The following is a 22,432-nucleotide window of genomic DNA, read 5'->3' as shown; positions in this document are numbered from 1 at the left end:
ACCCCATGTGGGTGGCATACTCATCTCCCAGCTGCCGAGTGTGGGCCTGTGGCTCCTCAGAATGGGATCCCCTTTGCCATAAAATGCCAGAAGATACTTGGAAGATTATTACCTCTGCTCCCTGAGGCTACTGGAGACCAAATTTTCTAAATGGGGTGTGGTGGGTATCAAAATGTACCTGCATACTCCTGAGCTATTTTCTTAATTTCTACCTTGCCTTTTCTTTCTAGCGGAACACCTAAGACAGAACCTTCTTCTTTTTTTTTGGGGGGGGGGGGTTACTGGGGATTGAACCCAAGAGTGCTTAACCACTGAGCCACATCCCCAGCCCTATTTGTATTTTATTTTGAGACAGGGTCTCACTGAGTTGCTTAGGGCCTCGCTAAGTTGCTGAGGCTGGCTTTGAACTCCAGATCTTCCTGCCTCAGCCTCCCAACATGCTGAGATTACAGGCATGGGCCCATGTTCCTGGCTAAGACAGAAGCTTCTTGAGAATTAGTCATCAATGACTAAGAATGAGCCTAAGGTTGAAGATTATGTCCCTTGGAGGTAGGAGGACCTTAAACATCTCTGCCTGCAACAAAAAGAACCTTGGAGGCCAGATCCATGAGCCCAGGGCAGGTGCCAGACTGCTCTGGGCTGGTCTTGCCTCTCCTGGGAAGATTAGAGGAGGAAGCTGGCTGGGGTTCAAATAACTTAAAATAAAAAATCAGATGTTCCTCATGGCTACTTTCAGTTTCCTAGGATATGAGGCAGCTGCCAACCCTTGCAAATGGGGCTGACACTGTCCCTCAAATGTTCCAAAATGGCCAGTGAGAAGCCTGTGGATAGGGATGCGGGGAGAAGAGGTTGCTGATCTTGGGAGCACGTGGACATAAGGAAGATTGGAAGTCATTTAAGGAATGGGAAGGAGTCAGGGCACAGTTGAATGGGGGAGGTGCCTACGGAGCTTCCATTTTGTGTGCAATTAGTCTAGGGATGCCCTCATTTGCATAAGGTTCATAAATTTGCATAAAATTGCTTGAGGCCCTAACTACCAGGACAGAAAATAAAATAACATGAATCAATTAGTGGGCCTGACTGTGATTGGAGCAAATCTGATGTTAGGGAGTCTTCTTCCCTGCCTGCAAGAGCATAGCACTGGTGAGAAGGCAGCTGGGAGGCACCCGACAGTGTAGCTTAGCTTCCAAGGAGGGCTCTGGGAGGAAAGTCCTGCTCTATCCTGTCCAAGGAGGGACGGACGGGGCAGTCCTCAGTGGGTCACAAGAGGCATGACGTTGGGGCCTGAGTCAGCAGATGTGGGCAGCAGGTCAGAACTGGTCAAGGAGAGACATGAGGGAACCCAGAGATGAAAGGAGACGTGGGGAGGTGTTCCCAGCGTGTCATCAGAGGGAAGCTCATTATCCCAGCCCTGTGTTTATGGAAGGCCCTTATGCTTCTAGCCTGAGTTCAGCACACATTCTATCATTTGATTCTCCTGATGCTTTTAGGAAACTGGCACAATTATCCCAATAGAGGTGAAGAAACCTAACTTCAGAGCTATTCTAGTTTGGCACAGGACAACGCTAGTGAATGGCAAATGGATTCCTGCCCAGCTCCAGGGGCCTATAGCCACCTCCCAGTGAGCATGGCGCCTCGCATCTGGCAGGACCGCAATAAATATTTACTTAATAAATGACTGATGTGTGTGGGGATGAGCTTTGAGGGGAGGTGAAGGTCAAACTGAGGACGGATGGCAATGCTTAAGGGAAAGCAGGTTAAAAGTGAACCACAGGATGCAATTTCCTTAACAACAATAACAAAAGCTCCATCGGTCATCCCTGGGAGTCTGGGAAGATGTAACTGAATCAGGATGTTTCTCCCCCATGATAAATTCTGCGAGCTGGGCTTTCAGTTCTTCTTTGGCAGCACACTGTCCTGTGTTCCCTGCTTGCTCACCCTTGGAGTGAGTCCTGGCATGCTGGCCCTTGTGCTGAATTTTCAATTCTGGTCTGGAATCTGTAGTCCTTGGTGAGTCAGCCGTGGCCACAGCTAGTGAGAAAGCTGGGCTCCGGGAGAGAGCACGCTCACTCCCCACTGCTGCAACCGCACAGACGCTTATCTTTCATTCCCATCCACAAGCAAAACCTTTGCTGATGAATCACCAATTTCTCTCTCCATCTCTCCCCTTCTCTTTTACATTGACCCTGCTGGTTTAGAAGAACTCTCAGGATTTTTTTTTTTTTGTCTCTGCTCTCTCCCTGAACCTCCCCCCCCCCCAAGAGTCACTGTTAATGAATCAAATTGCCCTTCGACTTGAATTAAGGGGAAAGCAGCCTCGCCCACTACTAACAGTAGATGGGGTGGCTGCCCCCAGATCCACACTAGCCTTGTCGCAATGACTCAGAGTGGATGTTTATTTTTGAATCTCGCATCCTTTATCTGAGAAAATGGACTACCGATGGGAAACAATTACCTACCACTTACCCCACAGGGCTGATGGGAGCAGATGGCACGTGTGGTGGAGAAGCAGCACAGTGCATTAATGTCATCAGCAACGATCACAGCCATAATGAGTCCACATCATGGGGACTGAAAACTGGAGAGAGGAAAGAGCAACAGCTGGGCACTTCTTCAGCCAGATATGGACACAACCACCCAAATGGCTTGTTCCAGTTTCACTAATAGGCAGAGGGCAATGTGAAGCTACAAGGGAACCCACAGAAAACAGCTCGTGCTTTCAGCCCTGCCGATTATCAGGGAGCTGTTCTGCAGGGACCACGTGGCAATTCATTGTTTACCTGAACCCACGGAGTGGCTTTCTTCTCTTCTGTCTGAATAAAGCAGGTGTGCATGCCTATGTATGTATGTATGTATGTATATATGTGCGCATGCGCGCGCACCACCACAGGGTAGTTCTGCTAAGTCTGCCCCGAAAGAAACATAGGGGACGGTCAAAGTAAGGTCTCTAAAGCTAGGAGTAATGTTCAAAGATAATACATAATGAATATGAGAAAGGCCAGCAGTGACCTTTCATGATATGGTGAATTGGGATGCTGTGATATCAGATACTATACAGACAGGTTGCCAGGTCAATTTCTTAGCTGTAGAAAGGAAAAGGATGAGGACCAAGAATCCAGCCAGCATCCCTGACATTTCTGAGGGATTTGGGAAGAAAAGGAAAAACTACCCCATGGCAGACTGCCTGGCCCCATCCAGCTGTCTCCATGAGCACATGGTTACTGTCCGCCTACACTCCACACTGCCTTTTCTCTTGGCCTTCTCAAAGCCCAGAGAAACTCAAGGATGCATTAGATTGTTTCCTCTCCTTCCCAGCTGGGCCATGTTGTAGATTCTACACCATTGCCATGAACACTAGAATCTTATCACAAAGAACCTGGATCCAAAATTTTTTAAGATAAGATTTGGCTTTGAACTTGACCTTCTCCAACCCCAGAGGTAGCTTCTTGTAGATCACCTGGCTGCCAGATCCTTTCATCAGAAAGTCATGAGATCCATGGTTTCTAGGCTTTTTCTTCTATGGCAGCAGGAATAATCTAATCAAATGTTAGAACCTTGAGCAGATCACAGGCCACCACACATGATTCTGAAGCTGAATTGTCAGCATTTCTAATGCCTCTGAGATCCAGTTGGGTTTCATCCCTGTTTGAGGTTGGGTGTATGGTTTGAACCATAAGCTTTGTGGTTCTTAAATGCTTTGCGGGGAGGGACAGGTTTATCTTACTAGTCATAACGAACTGAGGATTTTGCTGGCAGCTGTCTACCTGAAGATGTATGGCCAGATTCAATAGAACTCCATGACTCCAAAGAAGTTGGTTCATTTCCAGGAGCACCAATATTTGCAGTGATTATTTAAACTTCAAAGCATAGAATACAAAACTTGGAAACAAACACAGAGAAGAGATCGTGGGCAAATAAACGGGAGATCAGAGGGGATGAAGGACTTGAGCGAAGTCACAGGGCTTATCTTTGCCTGACTCCACCCAATTGTCCAGGCCTCTGAACTTAGACTGACATTTGTGTTAACTGTTTTGTATAAACAAAGATGATGTTTACCAGTATAAACCATGAAGTACTTCACGATTTAGTTTACCTTCACTTCTACATTTTTTTTTTTTTTTTTTTTTTTTTTTTTTAGTCTCCACGAACACCAAGAAACAACTCCACTGATTTGGTCTGGCTTCTGTCTCAACCACACCATTGAAGACATTCTGCAAATACCTATTTGTTGCTACATTCAAAAGACCCTTACCACACCTCATTACTTAACACCTTGGAGGTGTTTCACACTGCCAATCCCAACTCCTTCCCTGAATGCACTAGCTCAGGGTTGCTCAAAGAGCGAGGGTTGTGGACTGGTACCAGCTGTGCCTGTATGAACAGGTGAGCTGTTGCTGGTCTGCAAAGAGATGATTATAGAAACTGAGAAGAATAGAAACTTTTATAGAATTTTTACAGACTGACTGTTGTCTTTTGAATCTCACAATAACAATGGGACTGATATTTGAAGCATCTTTTCAAATTTTGAATTCTTTTTTTTATTAGTTGTTCAAGACAATACAATGATCTTGACATATCTTACATTTGATTCAAATGGATAGGGAGGGCAGTAGAATACAACTGACACTAGGATTGCTGTATGTATACACATGGATGTATAACCAATGTGATCCTGCAATCTGTACACGTGGAAAAATGAGAATTCATACCCTATTTGAATTGTTTTTTATTGCATGTATTCATAAGTATTGATCCATGACACATGGTGGGGGCTGGAGGGACCCCAGTGTGCCTTACATAGCTTAAGAACTCCTCTAGGATTGTACCTGTTCTGATTCAAAACTTTGTGATGTAAATGGGTGTCATTTGAGGTGGCCATGGGCTCACCCTCTAAAAGACTCCATTCACCAAGTTCAGGGGCATTTTGCTCCCACTCTTTTCCTCCTTTTTTCTTGTGTTTCCTAAATCTTGCAGTAGGTCTCTTATTCTGATTGCCGACAATTAACAATGAATAGAGAAGTGCTATCATCTCTTCTGTTGTACAAGTACACATTGGAAGGACCCAGGTTGTAATCTATTCAATATGGTATATGAGTTTACTGGGGACGGGGAAGGGAGAGTAGTGACATTTTACCCAGAGAACTGATTCTGATGGTCTCATTGCATCCTGGAATCTGCCAGTCTACCTAGAGGAATTGTCTCATCTTGGTTTAAGCACACATGAAAACAGGAGCCTGAGTTTCTGGGCAGTGAGGGTGACACCCACCAAATGGAATGCCATATTCTTCCCACCTCTGTGCCTTAATGTCCTATGGAGTGAATAAATAGCAGGCAGACTGACCCCTGGGTCTAAGCTAAGGAGGGCCACTAATTAGTGATTGTATAGCAAACTGGAAATAAAAATGTCAAGTGTTACTATTAATGCTAGAGTTTCCAAAGTCCCCTATGACTTCAATCCAGAACCTCTAAAAAGTAACAAGAAACATGATTTGAGGGAAAAGAGAGTTTCAATTGCAGTGGACCTCAATATGACTGGAAAAATAAAACATATATGAATATGTTGCCTTTTCCCAGTGAGCCTGAAGACTGAAATGCTAAGGAAAAAGTTAACCGCTGCTATAGATAAAAATGTCCAGTTTGTCATTGAAAAAAAATCCAAAAATAATTGAAGGACAAGGGAAAAGTGGGGAAAATATTTTTTTTTCACACATAAAGCAATTGAAAGAAGAGCATCCTTAATATGTAAAGTTCTCTTATGGTCAATAAGAAAGTGAGGAACATCCAAATAGAAAAATGGGCAAGTGGGATTAGTACACCATCCACAAAAGAAGAAATACAAATCAACTATCTATGAAGATTGAAGAAATTCCATCTCACCAGTAATCATAGAGACACCAAATCAAGTAGCACCCTAGACTTTCTTTCATTGATCAGATTGTCAAACATTAAACACATTGATGGCAAAGGGAGGAGAAATGAGCCTTTTCACTTTTCATTAAGGACACTGTAAATAGGTACAGTCTTTCTGGTGAACAATTAATTTAGCAATTCATAACAAAAGTCTTGTGGTTGGATTCATGCATTCTACCTACAGGAACAAATCCTAAGGAATAACCAAACAAATATACAAAGAAAAGAACAAGATAGATTATCTCAGTGAGGTTTACAGTAGGAAAAGTGGGAGCAATTTCAACATGCATTGGTAGCTGATTGGTTTAGCATAAAGTGGAATATTATGTACTCACTTTAAAACAATAGCTTAATTTTTATTGATATGAAAAAGTGTCCATGATTTGCTACCCCCACCCCACACACATAAAGGTTGGAAACTATCTCATTTTTGAGCATTTTAAAAATGTGTGTGTGTGTTTGTGTGTGTGTGTGTGTGTGTGTGTGTCTGTGTGTGTAAAAACATCTGGGTAAAACTGTTCTGTAATAGCTTTGGAATGAGGAGATTACAGATGATTTTTTTTTTTTGGTACTGGGAATTGAACCCAGGACACTCAACCACTGAGCCACATCCCCAGCCCTTTTTATATTTTATTTTGAGACAGGGTCTCCCTAAGTTGCTTATGACCTCACTAAGTTGCTGAGACTGGCCTTGAACTCGGATTCTCCTGTCTCAGCCTCCCAAGCTGCTGAAATCACAGGCATGCCCCATGACACCCTGCTATTTTCTTTTTAAACACTTGTTCACAATTTATTGATTATTTTGCACTGAAAATGTCTAGTTATCATTCAAAAACATGTTTTAGGAACCACCTGGTCTGGTTATTTTGGCCATTTTACAGATGTGGAAGAAGCAACAAAAAATATAGAAATAAAATACAGGAAGTGGAAAATCTAATCACTGATAAATTTGATAGTTCCTATCTGGAATCATTAGTTCTTTATTCATTGTGGAATCCACTCACTTTGATCATGAAAGAGTCCCTTTCCCTAAGAACCTCATCTTTTTTCTTCTGAAAATGTTTGGGACCATTCTATCACATTAGCTGCCCCTAAAACCATTATTGGGTATATTATTTGTATTTGTAGTTTTTAAAAAATTGCTAATAAAAATAATGGCTAATTAACTCATAAATTCTTAGTGAAGAAGAATTTCTCCCCAGGGACATACATTAAAATTTCAATTCTTCAAGTGAAACTGTGCAGAGGTCTCATGGAGACCATCTCCATTGTGATCACCCTTGACAAATGCACAGTACCCTTCCCCTTGCATAAAAGCTAACAGCCCCATCGACAGCTCTCACCAATCCTCCCACATAGCAGCTTCTGCTCATATTCTTAAAGGACCAAATGAGGGGCTGGCCCTATGATTAGGAATGTGACCTGGGACTCTAGTGTTTTCTGTTTGGTTTTATTATTTTATTTTTTTGGAACCAGGGATTGAACTCAGGGGCACATGACCACTGAGCCCCATCCCCAGCCTTATTTTGTATTTTATTTACAGATAGGGTCTCACTGAGTTGCTTAGCACCTCGCTGAGGCTGGCTTTGAACTCACGATCCACCTGCCTCCACCTCTGGAGCTTCTGGGATTACAGGTGTGCACCACCGCAGCCAGCTTCTCTTCAGTCTTGTGTTATAGTATTCTAAGTGTTAGGATAGGAATATGAAGGGTTTACTAATCATCCCATAAGCTCCACTAAAGAAAAAAGAATACAAAACAAGCTCAGTTGTCTAGACTAGATTGCTAGTATTATCAAAAAGCATGCACATGTACTAGTAGCATCCATTAAATGCTACTAGGTTTTCCATCCCTGTGACAAATGCCTGCGATAAACAATTTAGAAGGAGGAAAGGTTTATTTTGGATCAGGGTTTCAGAGGTTCCACTCTACGGTCAGTTGGCTCCATTGTTTGGGAGCCTGTGGTGAGGCAGAATAGCATGGTGGGAGCCTGTGGTGATACAAACCTGCTCAGCTTATGGAGGGCAGGAAGCAAAGAGAGAGACACAGGAAGGTGATGGATTTCCAATAGCCCCTTCAAGGACACGCCCCCAATGACCTAGCTTTTTTCCGCCAGGCCACACCTCTAAAAGGTTTCACCACCTCCCAGCATATGAGCCTTTGAAGAACCTTTAGCATATGAGCCTTTGAAGAACATTCCAGATCCAAATTATTGTACATTAAATAATAGTTCAAACTGTAGAAACTTTCTGACATTCAATTCATTCTGACCTCTCAAAACGGCAATTTCATATTCTTTCCCCTTGTATATTTTTGTTATACTGGTAGTGTCTGGACAGCATTATACTATTAAAAGTATTAAATAGAGAGTCATAGTCTGATAATGTTGTTGTTGCCTTTTGAGAACAGTAAACATGTGTCTCTTCTGGAAAGTAGAAAACTGAGCATTTTAAGTGAATTCCCCTCTGACCAATGTATATGTATGTGTGCATGTATATGTGTGTGTCCTTAGAAACTGAGAGGAAAACCTGTCCACATGTACTTAAAAATTAGTCTTAATCTAACCTCCTTCTGTGCCCTGACCAATAATTGCTTGACTGAGGTTGCTTTTGGAGTCTACTTCTTTTTTTCAGAACTTTTATTCTTTAAAAAAGGAAAATAATCCCAGGTGATATGACTGTAAATCTTTTGCTTTTCCTCATTACAGCTCTGCCAATTCCCCTCTAGGCCATTCCATTCTTTGACAGCAGGCCAGAGATGTTAAGCAACCTGTCCAAGGTCACACAGCTAATTAATGCAGAGCTGGGACTAGATCCTGAGCTTAGAGATGTTCTCACTCTGCAGATGGAGTGAAGGCTGCTATCATGAAGGACAGGTCGGCTAAGTTAAATAGCAGAGCCAGGAACCAGCAGCCTGGAAGGTCTGATGGAAAATATCATCAGTTGACAAATTATCGTGATCATTATTAATGTTATTATTCATATGCTATGTCTGCAGCAGAAAACACAGGTTTATTTAAAATGCACATAATAATTTGAGTTTGCTCCAACATTTATTTTCTGTCTAAATTATTTTTTAACTGATATGAATGCAAAGACTTCTGAAGACAAAAAGCTAGGCTTTTTAAAAATCCATAACCTTAAATTAAGACTACATTTATTCACACTGCTGCTTGCAGCTGAGAACTTTCTCCCTTTTAACCCTTCAGTGACATCAGCAAGCCACATTTCCACCTCCTCTTGACCCAGTTTTTATTTTTATTTATTTTTTTCTGGTAACAATTGCATTGCAAGACCCAACTACATTTTGTAGGAAGAATTCTAATGGGATTTTTAGTAAACCGGCCTGACCGGCCCACTTCCCCAGTCAAAATATGCCTCTAATTGATCTCTATGTCGAAACAGCAGCTGCTGATGAGAAACACTGTGCTCTGGTGGGTAATTATTTTAGCAGGACAGGCACTTCTGTCGTGATAAGAGAGAAGCTGCCGGACCTGGGGGGAGACGCGCAGGACAGACAGACACAGATAAGCGCCAGTAAGAACCTGACTGCAAGACTCACAGCTGCACAACCTTAAATGGCAAGTTTCTGATAACCCGTGATGGATTGGAGCCAGGTGCCGGCAGACAGGGGCTTTGCTGGAAACCTCCAAGTGCAACGGGTCAGAAAAAGGCCTGCGGCCGGGACAGCCTGCACTTGCCTGGAGCTTGGTTAGGGGGCGCTGTGGGGCTGCAAGTGCCACTTCCCCACCGTCGGGAAGACCCGCCGGCTTCCCATGCCTGCGGTGGTTAAAACCCCCATAGCTCTTTTGGCAAAGAGTAGGTGTGTCCTGGCCAGGTTCCAGTTTGGGTAATTACAGCCTGTCAACCTAAATTCCCCCCAGGATTGCAGTTAAATATGGTACCCGTCTTCACAATTAAATTTTAGCTCTAATAGGACACTCGATTGTCATGTTACGTGACAGTTAAATAGCCGTCGCATCGTACCCCAGAGGTAGCTGCGCGTTTGTGGTGACTACAAAGAGTTCTCTGGGTGTAATAAATGGCCCGTATGGACAAAATTGGGGGAGTCTTTCTGTTAAATCATAGTTGGTCACTATAGGACTTTGCTCATCACTAAAAAAAAAAAGAAAGAAAAAATTAAAACTCTTCCAGGGGAAAAATATAGATAGTACTTAATTGTTCCAACATCATTTGCTGATCTTTTACGTGGAATTGCAAATTGGGGTGCTGGGTTGTTGCAGGACAGAGGAGGCCCCCAATTACCATTAGTTTCTGTCCGTGTTGCAGGGCAGATGTCCCTACCCTTATCTAAAGTGTCCTGTGCAGGCTGGCTTCTTCCTCTCCCTGCACTCCTGATTCTCCCACAGCCTGGAACCCCTTTCTTTTGTTTCCTTCCTCCGGAGACCTTCACATTGCCATCTTGCATCTTCTCCTGTTAAGTGTTTCTGCTCATGACCTCCACGTCATGTCACTGTGATCCCCTCTGAGCATCTATTTCAATCTGTGTTATAATGCACCATTTAAATGACCAGCACAGGCGCTAAACTGAAGCTTCCTGAGGGCAGGGTCTTTGGTTACTTCTCTTTCTATCTGGGACAATGCTTAATAATGATTATTAGAGGAGACCAGGAAAGCAGCTCTTCTTCTGTCTCCAAGGGCATAAATAGGACCAGCTGATATTTTGTGAGTGTTTACTCTGTGCCTGTCAGCCATTTTTCCAAGCACTTTACATGCACTAACACATTCAGATCTCACCACCCCATAAGGAATTATCATTACTGACTCATTTTATTTGGGGAAAAGATGAAGACACAGAGAAGTTAAGCAATTTCCCCAAGGTCACACAGCTGGTAAGTGGGTGGTACCAAGAGTGAAACCCACAAAGCTCCCCAGGACCTCATATCCTTAATGCTGCTGTGTAGTATAGTTTTTAATTAAACATATCAGTATCCCAGCTGTCTGTAAAATTTCAAATCAATCCAGGTCTTCGAAAACACAGGTCTTTTTCTAAAGGGGTAAGAGTGAGGACGGGAGAAGTGATCCACCCAAATAATCCACATTTGGGGTATCCTAAATAACAAGAGGCCTGCTTTCCGAAATCTGCATTCCTGTTTGTCAGTTTCCATCCTTGGGCAATTATTTCACACTGAAAATGAGAAGGTGATAATCTAAAGTATTCGCAGCCAGTCTGGCCTACAGAGGTGTGAGCAAGGACGAAGATAACATGTTGTGATTAGAAAGGAAAGAAACAAACCCTAGTGATTGCAATGCGTAGGGAAGGGGTCAGCCTCATTATTCTAATGCATAGTTTTCTGCACCCATAGAAATATTTTATTCCAACAAGTTAATTCCTTTAAGTGGTGAGCGCTGAGTGTGGCGGACACGATTATCTTCCTTAGGTTTCTCACCGCTTTCTCCCCACCCGGCTGGGGGAAGGATTTCCGCAGCTCACCTCCTACAATTAGAAACAGCCCCACAGGGCAGAGGTGCAGCCTGCGTTCTGAGATACTCTTCTGCTGCTGAAATAAAAACAGCCTTTGAGAATATTCTCCTGCCAAAATCATTTTAGCATTTCACTGTCACACAGTGGGAGGCCGAGAGAGAGAGAGAGAGAGAGAGAGAGAGAGAGAGAGAGAGAGAGAGAGAGAGAACGAGCAAGCATCCTTTCTGCGTACAACCAGGAAGACCTCGTGAGCCTTTCCTGTGTACAAGGAAATTAATTAATTTCCTTTTTTTATTTTTGTAAAAGGGGGCCATAAAAACATAGTTCAAGATGTTACATTTTCATAAGGAAGAAGAAGTCTCAATTGTAAATGAGTTCCTCTTTTAAGACAAGGCTGTAATTAGATTGCCCGTGGTGATGATGAATGGGGAGGGTGAAGGGTCTTCGCTTTTTTTTCTTTTTCTTTTTTTTTTTTTCCTGGGGAAAGAAACATCCTCCAAGGCGGAGGCAAGGGCTGCCTGGGCGGCCACACTTGTGCCAGCACCAAAGACTGTTCTCTCATCGCATGAAGCTGAAAGAAGAAAGACTATTTCTACCCTAGGGAGGAAGAACACTAGGGAAGGCAGTTGAAAGGGTGAGGCAAGGTGGCGTCCTGAACGGAGACCAGCGGCGCCAACAGGGGGCGCTGTGCCGCCCGTTCATGGGCAGATCCCAGGGATTTCTCTACCATCTTTTCCAACCTGGCTGTGTTTTCTCTCTCGCAGTTTCTGAAAAGAGGGGAGAACTTGGTGTTTTCTGTTGTGCCTACATAAATGTCTATCTGTCTGTCTGTCTGTCTGTCTCTCTCCCAGGAACTGAACCCAGGGGTACTTAACCATTCAGTCATATCCCTGGCCCTTCTTATTTTTCATTTTGAGACAGGGTCTCACTGAGTTGCTTAGGGTTTCACTAAGTTGAGGAGGCTGGCTTTGAACTCACAATCCCCCTGCCTAAGCCTCTCAAGTTGCTGGGATTACAGGCATGTGCCACCATGTCTGGCTTCATTAGTATTTGCGTCTGCATGCCTATCTTTGGTAGAATTGTGCCACTCCCTTTCAACTTCATATGACAGAGCCCTAACCCTGGAACTTCAGAATGTGACTGTATTTGTTGATATAATTATTATGAGGGCATAGGAAAGGCTTAATCCTATATGGCTGGTGTCCTTATAAGGGGAGGAAATTTACACAGAGAGACATCAGAGGTATGCATACAGGGGAAAGACTATATGAGGACAGGGGGAGACAGCTGCCACCTACCTCAGAAGAAACCAACCCCACCAATGGCTCAATTTTAGACTGCAACCTCTGACACTGTGGGAAAAATAATGTCTGTATTTTAAGGACCCCCCCCACCCATCTGATATTTTACATGGCAGCCCTACCAAATGAATGCAATACCAAAGTACTTTTTTCAAAACATGGCTCATGAACCACTTTATCAGGAAGTAGATTAAAATGCAGATTCCCATGCCCCATCCAGACCTACTAAATCAAATCTCTAGGGTCAAAGAATCTGCAGTGTTTCCCAAGCACCCCTGGATACTCCTGTGCATACTGAAGTTGGGAATTCCTTTGCAGCAGGACTTTGCAGAAAGAAAGGTCACCCCTGTGGTGATCTGACAGAGGTGCCCAAAGGCCCTTGTGCCTGAAACCCCACCTTTAGAAAGGCATTCTTTGCAGTTAAACATTGCCCTCTCCCTGGTGGATCTCTTTTCAGTGCAAACAGCTCCTGGATGGAGGTGACAAATTAAGTCAATAACCTTTGAGTATGAATTCATTTATCAGCTCAATTCCTGTGGGATTGGAAGAATGCCAAACCTGAGAAAAACCAGAGAGTGGGAAGGCATAAGGGGTTGGCAGAGGGATGTTGGCATGGTCCACACTGGAAGAAGGGGCCTTCTTGACAAGCTTGCTCCATACCAGCCCCGGTGAGAGTGAGGTAGCCCACAGATGGCAGCCCCGGAGCATGCACTACACTGTACTCTAGCAGGAAGAGAAACAGAGAGATGGTGTCCAGGTTTTGCAGCTGACTCCCAGCTGTCTACTGTGTTTCTGTTTTGCTGCTTGAAAAGAGAAGGTAAAGCCAGGTCTGCTTCCCTGCCTTCCTGGGAGTGCAGTGGGTAGGAACCTGCTGAGAAGAGAGAAGAGGGGAGGAGAGAAAAGGAAAGGGGAGGGGAGGAGAGACTATGGTAAGAAGTGGATTTTAGCAGGAATGACGTGCAAAGTACTTTAACATCCATGGACCCATCAGAGCAGAAGGCAGACAGAGGCTGGATGGGGATCCTGAATATTCCTTTCATGCCAAAAATGAACCTTTCAGTTACTGGTTCATCCGAGATTCTTGTCTGGAGCTTCACCCAACACTTACAGCATAGGCCCAGGCCTGAAGGGTAGGAAGGTGACTCCATAGTTCTGAGAGGGAAGCTTTATAGTGTCTGTATTCCCGTTGCTCTCATTATTCTTTCTTTCTTTATTTTTTTTTTTTAGAGAGAGAGAGAGAGAGAGAGAGAATTTTTTATTATTTATTTTTTAGTTTTCAGTGGACACAACATCTTTGTTTGTATGTGGTGCTGAGGATCAAACCCAGGCCGCACACATGCCAGGCAAGTGCGCTACCGCTTGAGCCACATCCCCAGCCCATTCTTTCTTTATTTATGTATTTGCAAGGAAGGAAGAGGCATTGTCCCCACCCCTCCCTGCTTTGTAGTTCAGACCCAGAATCCTCTACGCCAAAGCAATTCACATGTGATTACGGCATTGCTTATGTCCTATGCTTCCTGAGTCTTCCAGCAAGACTAATGGCCTGAGAGCATCAGCCAGTGGGTGAGGGCCAGTGTCCTGACTGCTGACAAGTGGCCATCTTAGAGAAGCTACCAGAGAGCCAAAGCACTAATGGCTGCCCCATCTTGGATGCCACAACATTGAAATTGATAATGAGCTGGAACCAGGAACCCTTTGCAGGCCTGAGCCTTCTCACTCCCCCTCAACCCCCAAACCAGAGCATCACGGATATGCCAACAGCCAGGGCACAACCCAACCCATTTGGATAAATGTTTTCTGGCTTCCCTTTTTTTTCCATGGCAAAGGGGGAATGCAAGGTGAAGGCTGCAACAGACAGTGGCCCAGGATTTCAAACCCTGTTCCTGGAAGCAGCAGATGGCTGCAGGAGGATGAGGACCAGCCAGGCCAGAACCTTTGCTGGCAAGCCACTCTTCTTTTTCAAGACAGTGCTCACTGTGACAGCTGACAGTGTTGGCACTCCACCCAGATCCTCTGGCTCCCTTTTGACCCTCTGCTTATACACCCTGCTCTTCTCACTGTGATTTTCTTCCAAACATCCTGCACCTATGATTTGCTTCAGGAGAACAGTGTTCAGAGGGAAAGAAGGAAGCTACTCGGCACAGGTATGTAGGGAACTGGAAGGACCTGGGATTTTTCCCTATCCCCATGGTGGCCCATAGTCACTGGGTAATGGGCACAGAAATCTGAAACCCTCAGCTGCCTTACCTGAAAAAGCACAGCTTACTCTCCAGGATCCTAGTGCAGAACAGGCTGAGGCTGGGACCTGCCCAAATGACCTCTTTCTTGATTTCTTTTTTCTCTTTTTCCCCATTAATGACCAAAATAAATGCACCCTCTCCAACTACCCTTTCCCCCAAACCACCTCCTCCTTTAGACTCCTTTATTGTTGTTAGAGGGACTTGCCATTGTCATTGACATCAAGTTCAGATGTTGGAGTAGCTTGTGTCATCTGTCCTATTCTGTCCTTCTCACTTACTGCTACCCCAGCTCAGTCCCCCTTCCTTCAGCACAGAGGCTAAGACAATAGGACTTTAGCATTAGGTGTCCAGTTCCCACTGTTCTGGAACATCCGGAACATTGTTGGCAAACAGATTTGGCTAAAGCCCAGGTCTAACTTCTCCATCCCGCCAAGATCACTAAGTTTTCAATGATTCCCAAATTCTTGCCAAAGTAAATATACCCTCCTGGTGTGGGCATTCCCAGACCCTCCACAATATGTCTCCAGGTTGTGTCTCCGAAGTTGTAAGAGGGCCAAGATGGGAAGCTACTCTCCTAACCCCTACTAAACACTTTCTCCCCAAATGGGCCATTTTAATAGGTAGAGATTATCACGGTGGTCAAGACCATGATACAAAAGCAAAGATGAAGGAGTGTGGATGACTTACATTGAGTAGGGAAACAGAGAAGATCTGGGGCCATAAAATGGTCTTCCTCTCTACACCCAGAATTTGGCTTTACTCTCACTTACAAGTCTGTTACAAGGGTCACAGAAGATTCTTGGATTCTCCTTCAGAATGCCTGTTGAACTCACAGAGCTTCCATTTATAAGATACTGGGCTTCCCAGCATGCCCTGTTCTGACATAGCCTTCATATTGGTCAGAACAGGTACTCACATCCTGAGTTTTCACTCTGGCCACCACAAGTCATGTGATGAACCTGCACTGATAAAATCCATTGTAGAATGCTTGCCCTTTTCTTTTCTTCTCCCAGCACCTCTCACCTAGGTTTCTGACCTTGGACTTAATTAACTTCACCTTGTCCACTCCAGTGTGGCATGGAGCACAGATCTCAGACTTTCCCATCCATTCTCTAGTGGACCTGATTTCTCACTATAGTAAGTTTGTATTTGGTGGCTTTGGGTTAATTGCCTCTCAGCTCAGCCAGGCTCTGGAACTTCTCCAGGGAAAATCTGCCATCGGTTGCAGTCCTCTCTGCATGCCCTTGGTCATTTATAAACTCTTTGAGTGGTGGGCATTCCACTCGCTGTGCTGCCTAAATCTCCTTTCAAGGAACAGCTTGCTTTCAAGCCCTACAGGTGACCTCCAGTTATCAGCCCTTTTGGGGTCTGCCCAAGCTATTGAGAACACTGCCAAGGTCATGTTCTTCCCAAAATGGCCTATGTCCAGTGAGTGAACAAGATCAGGACACGGAGGCCTGGCAATGCTGGTTCCACATGGGACAGTCTGAGGGGATGGCTTGTTCCAGAATTTTCTGCCACATTGGCCAAGGCTTTGTTAGGACTGTCATACACCATTCCATATCCTCCTCTGTACAGTCTTGCTTTCTCCCACTTATTTTCACAGACATTGATTCCCAACTGGTGTCTCATACCCCACACTCTGTGTCAGCATCTGTATCTGGGAAGTGCAACACGCAGCTCTAGGCTAAGGGGACTTGATGGTGCTTCTGTATGTCCCCTGTGGGGTCTGCTCTGAGGAGGCACTCTGAAAATGTTTATTAATTGAAGTTTGTTATGGTTTGGATGTGAGGTGTCCCCCAAAAGTCATGTGAAGCAATGCAAGAAGTTTCAGAGGAGAAATGATTAGGTTGTGAAAGTCTTAACCGAATTAGTGAATCCCCTTGGTAGAGATTAACTGAGTGGTAACTGGAGGCAGGTGGGGTGTGGCTGGAGGAAACGGTTCATTGGGGGTGTGGCTGTGGGGTATGTATTTTGTGTCTGGATAGTGGAGTCTCTCTCTGCTGTCTGATTATCATATGAGCTGCTTCTCTCCACCACACTCTTCCACCATGATGTTCAGCCTCAACTTGAGGCCTGAGGAATGGAGCCAGCTGTCTATGGACTGAGGTCTCTGAAACTGTGAACCCCCAAATAAACCCCCTCTGGTTGTTGTTCTGGTTATATCTTTTAGTTATAACACTGACAAAGCTGACTAAGAGTTCAATTGCTGCTAATAATTACAGACATTGAAGGAGTAGGTCCATGTACCTGGTATGTGAAGCAGCAGAGCTCAGTATGTGAATGCATCCTTTAGTACTCAGACAACCCCATGAGAAAAGCACCATTATTGCTCCCTTGTTACAGATGATGAAACTAAGGCACAGGAGGTAACTGAGTGAGAACATGAGCCCTCAAAGCTTGATCCCCAAGCCAGAGCTCCTCTGTTGGAGCTAAACTCTAGGGGTATATGACAGCTGGCAACTAACACCAAAGAGGAATCTTATGATGACACAAAACAGTGTCAGAAAGCTGGAGAAGAAATGACACCATGTCAGGGGGTGAGCACCCATGGGAGCTAGCAGACTCAGAACATTCCAGAAACTATGTCTCTCATGACAGCATTCTCTGTCCTTAAAAATCAAAACATCAGACTGGAGTTGTGGCTCCATGATGGAGCTCTTGCCTAGCACATGTGAGGCACTAGGTATGATGCTCAGCACCACATAAAAACAAATAAGTAGAAAAAGGTAAAAAAATGTGGCATTTATGCACAATGAAATATTACTCAGCAGTAAAAGAGAATAAAATCATGGCATTTGTACGTAAATGGATTGCACTGGAAAAAGTAATGCTAAGTGAAGTTAGCCAATCCCAAAAAATCAAATGCTGAATGTTTTCTGATATAAAGGGGCTGATTCATAGTAGGATAGGAATGAGAGCATGGGAGGAATAGACGAACTTTAGATAGGGCAGAGCGGTAGGAGGGGAAGGGAGGGGGCATGGGTTAGAAATGATGGTGGAATGTGATGGACATCATTATCCAAAGTACATGTATGAAGACACGAATTGGTGTGAATATACTTTATATACAACCAGAGATATGAAAATGTGCTCTATACATGTAATATGAATTATAATGCATTCTGCTGTCATATATTTAAAAATCCATAAAAAAGAAAAAGGTATTGTGACCATCAACAACTCACAAAGTTTAAAAAAAATCGGGGCTGGGGATGTGGCTCAAGCAGTAACACGCTCGCCTGGCATGCGTGCGGCCCGGGTTTGATCCTCAGCACCACATACAAACGAAGATGTTGTGTCCGCCGAGAATTAAGAAAAAATAAATAAATATTAAAATTCTCTCTCTCTCTCTGTCCCCCTCTCTCTCACTCTCTCTTTAAAAAAAAATCATGGCATCATAGACTGCCTAAAATTTCTACAAATGTAGCCTAACCTCCCTGTGGCATAAAGTAAAAGCAAAAAGATTAAAGAACATTCCCAAGGTCACAGAGCTGATTGGAGTCTATCCCACCAGACTAACCAAGGTTCCAGATCCATCCCACTCAATTCCCTTTCCTCCTACACTCTATGGCACACCCTAGAGCTCTCTGGCAGGCAGCTGCCAGATATTGAGGCATGAATGGCACCTCCCACTTGTCCGGTCCAATCTTGGAGACAGGAGCCCACCACCTCCTTGGCCATACCCTATTTTGCTCATCCAGCACAATCAGTATTCCAAGCACCTTGGGAGTGTCAAGGCAAGGGGATTGAAAGATGGGCTGTCAGAAGATGATGCAACAGTGCTACCTCATTTTTCTTGCCACCTTGCCCAAATTCTATTATTCCATTTCTCACTTCCTTTTGCCATTGAAACATAACAGCACAATGGCAAGTGGTTAAGTGCTATGAAATCAAACAAGTCTTGGTGTGAAACTCACCATGCCTCTTCCTTGTGGTGTGACCTTGAGAAATTTACTGAAGTTCTTTGAGCCTTAGTTCCTCCCTCTATACAGTGAAGCAAATGATGCTCAAGAGTTACCTCAGAGAGTGGCAGGAGGGTTAAATAAAATCATGAATATTAAGGGCTGAGCACGGGGCTCCTGAACACAGTAAGGCCATTGTAAATTGTAGCCATTGTTATTTTTATTAAAGATACATAAGAGATAACATGTGTGGCACCCAGTAATCATTAATCTGAAGTCCTCAGCAGGGAAGAACAAATCAGAGCATGCATTAATTAGGGCTTCTCATAACAGAAAGGATTTAGCTGATACACACAATGCTTTTCAGGATATGAACAAAACCAAATGGACCATCTCAGGGCCAGAATCTGTCCTTGGCAGTCCCAAGCTGTCATAGAAACTCCCTTCCCCAAACTTGCTTCTGATATCAAATCTATAATTCCCACTCTTCAAGTTGCCTTAAAGACAGAATTAAGATAGTCAGGTTAGTCTACAAGAATGAGATAGAAAGTTGGGATGGAAAGATATGTGACATTTCAATAACTTGGTGGAGTGAGCTAACAAGGATAGTACTCCTTCTGCAAAGGGATAGCTGATAAAACATAATGAAGAAAATAAGCTAGGCACAGTGGTGCATTCCTATAATCCCTGTGGCTCGGGAGGCTGAGGCAGGAGGATCATGAGTTCAATGCCAGCCTCAGCAAGTTAGCGAGGCCCTAAGCAACTCAGTGAGACCCTGTCTCTAAATAAAAATAAAAAAGGTCTGGGGATGTGGCTCAGTGGTTAAGTGCCTCTGTGTTCAATCCCCAGTACCAATAAATAAATAAGTAAATAAATAAATAACATAATGAAAAATAAATAACTACACAGTTTGAGATAGAAGAAGGGAGGAAGGGAGGAAAGAAAGGGGGGGTGAAGGGAGGGAGCCAAGGAGGAAGGCAGGGAAGGGAGAGAAGAGGAGACAAAAGAAAAGAAACCCAAGTCTTTTTTCAGGTATTAAGTTCAACTCCAAGTCCTGGATTTCTGATTCCTGAGCCACGTGTGTGTATAGCTCCTTACACCCCAGTCACATTGCCTCAGGGTTTCTTAAACTTTCTGTACTGTGGCCTCTCTAGCAATCTAGGCATGCCTTTGGATGGACTCTTTGTAAGAATCATATTTTTAAACAAAATAAATAAAATACACTTGAAATGTATATACCAAAATATAAATCAATTCTTGATATAGAAATCTATGTCCTTTTAATAAATGTGTGGAATAGCAAAATCTAGTGGTAAGTGCATATACTGAGGCAGTTTCAAAAGTGATGACCATGAATGGCATTTTGATATATTTACCACAAATCTCATGTGATAACAAATATCTGTGATTCATCAGTGACCAATATTGCTGATACCACTCCAGCCTTTTGCCTGCAATGACATGTGAAGGAAACACTATATTTTAATTAGATATTAGTGAAAATAAAGATGACCTCAGATATCAATGGTAAATTGAATAACCTACAATGTTCCCCATAGGCAATGGCGAAGGAAAACAAGACTACAACAGATCTCCTTCCTTTTAGGAAAAGGAGAGAGTGAAAAAATTTTCAAAGAGCCCTGGACACTGGCCCACATTATACATCTTTTTGGAAGCAGACATAAGACTACACACTGAGAACACTGGCTCAACCCAAGTTCTTGGGAGAACTTCTTTTGACCATTGTCCTCGAAATTCTTCCCTAAACAAGGCATAAGATAAAATTTTCTTCTAGAAGATGCATTCATTTAGCAGGCCTCTGCCTTCCAGGACAGTGGCTGGGGCCTGTGCATTGCCTAGAAAGTGAACAATCACAGACTTCTGCCTTCCAACCTTTTGGGACACTTGAGCAATGCTGTGTCATTAACAGTATCCATGAGTTGCCAGCCGTTGGATTTTTCAACAAAACAACTGGCTAGTAATCAACACCAATGTGGGCATTAGACTTGGCAAACAAGTCCCTTGCTCTGATCTTCATGTCCCAAGGGGTCCTGTGCTTTGGAATCTTCCTAGAAATTTTCTCAATACCCCTTTAATGCCCAAATTGATCTCATAGCACCATCAGGGTATGGCTTTCTTTCCCCTCAATCTGGTCCCATATGGGTCCTGGCCTCTAGATACACTTACCTCAGCATTTTCTATGTCCCCTTCAAGTGTCTTGGAACTGCCAGAGCTAGCAGCACCATCCTCGTGGATGGGACTCCCTGTGCACAGACCAGGACCTTCATGGACCCTGGTACCTGTTTATCCCCTTTGATTCACTCTTCGGCTACCTATACCCCAAACCCAGCATTAATAAAGAAGTGCATAGATTTCTATATCATGAATTATTTTATAATGTTTGCTATGTGCATTTCAAGTGTATTTTATTTGCATAAAAATGATTCTGAGAGGGAGTTCATTCATAGGCATCACTAGTCTGTTAGAGAGTTCATAGTACAGAAAATTTAAGAAACCCTGATGCAGATGTGACTGGGATATAAGGAGCTATGCCCACACCTGGCTCAGGGATTAGAAATCCAGGAGGGATTGAATAGATCTTTAAAGAGCCATAAGGCTCTTTCCTATAGGATTGTCCTGAGCCTGGGTTCCAGAAGGCAATTTGGCAAACTATCACTTATCCTTGTCCTGACTGCTGCGCTACATTTGTGCCATGTGCTTCCTACAGTTAGCACCCAGAGCTGTCACCCTACCTCTTTCACTGTTTCCATATCACTTGTTCTCCTGAGGTAAGTGTGCCTGTTGCCTGGAAGGACTCCACAATGACAATGGACCTCTCTGATTGATGTCCTCTTCTTTCCTCCCATTTATATAATATCATGTTCTATAAACATGATGGGCTGCTCTCAAGCCATGCTGGACAAGAGTTGGACACTCCTTTCCCAGATGAGACTTCTCTTCTCTAACAACCCGTGAGCCCCATCCTGTCTCCCATACTGACAATGTTGTGTGGAAAAGCAGGGGCAAGGTCAACATCATAAGAGGTCAAGTTCTAGAAATGCAGTGACGACAGCCTACAGAGGTCCAGGGAAAACATAAGTGGAAGATGTATTGTTCTATATTTAAGCTATAACATCCTAAACAGTAAAGGTGACATAACCACAAAATGTATTATTCTTTGCATTTTCTCACATATTCAGTAAGATTTGTGTTTGTGACCATCATCAATGAAACACAGTAATAACCTTTGAGTCAGTCATTGGAAGCCAGTGTTCATGGGTGACACTCTGGATGATTCAGCATCATGGAAGAGTAACCAGCTCTGAATAAACAAAATAAGTGGTATGAGGGAACGAACAAGCAAGAAGATCTATAACATTTCAATATAAATAGATTCCAAAGAGCCATGGAATCATGAGTAATAATAGCATTACTTCCTTTTTCTTCCAAAGAGGGATAAGAAATTATCCAGTAATGACACATTTGGCAATAAAGAATACAGAGAGATGCTCCTGGACCTGAACAAGAAGACATAGTGCCAGGATACTATGAAGAATCATCATGAGCACTGATTGGGTAGTAAACAAATATTTAAGTATTTCTTTGATACCCGTCATTCTGAATCTTCACT

The sequence above is a fragment of the Spermophilus citellus genome (genome assembly GCF_964194105.1).
Source record: "Spermophilus citellus genome assembly, chromosome: X".
In the NCBI taxonomy this organism is placed as follows: domain Eukaryota; kingdom Metazoa; phylum Chordata; class Mammalia; order Rodentia; family Sciuridae; genus Spermophilus; species Spermophilus citellus.
This window is presented reverse-complemented; position numbering follows the sequence as displayed.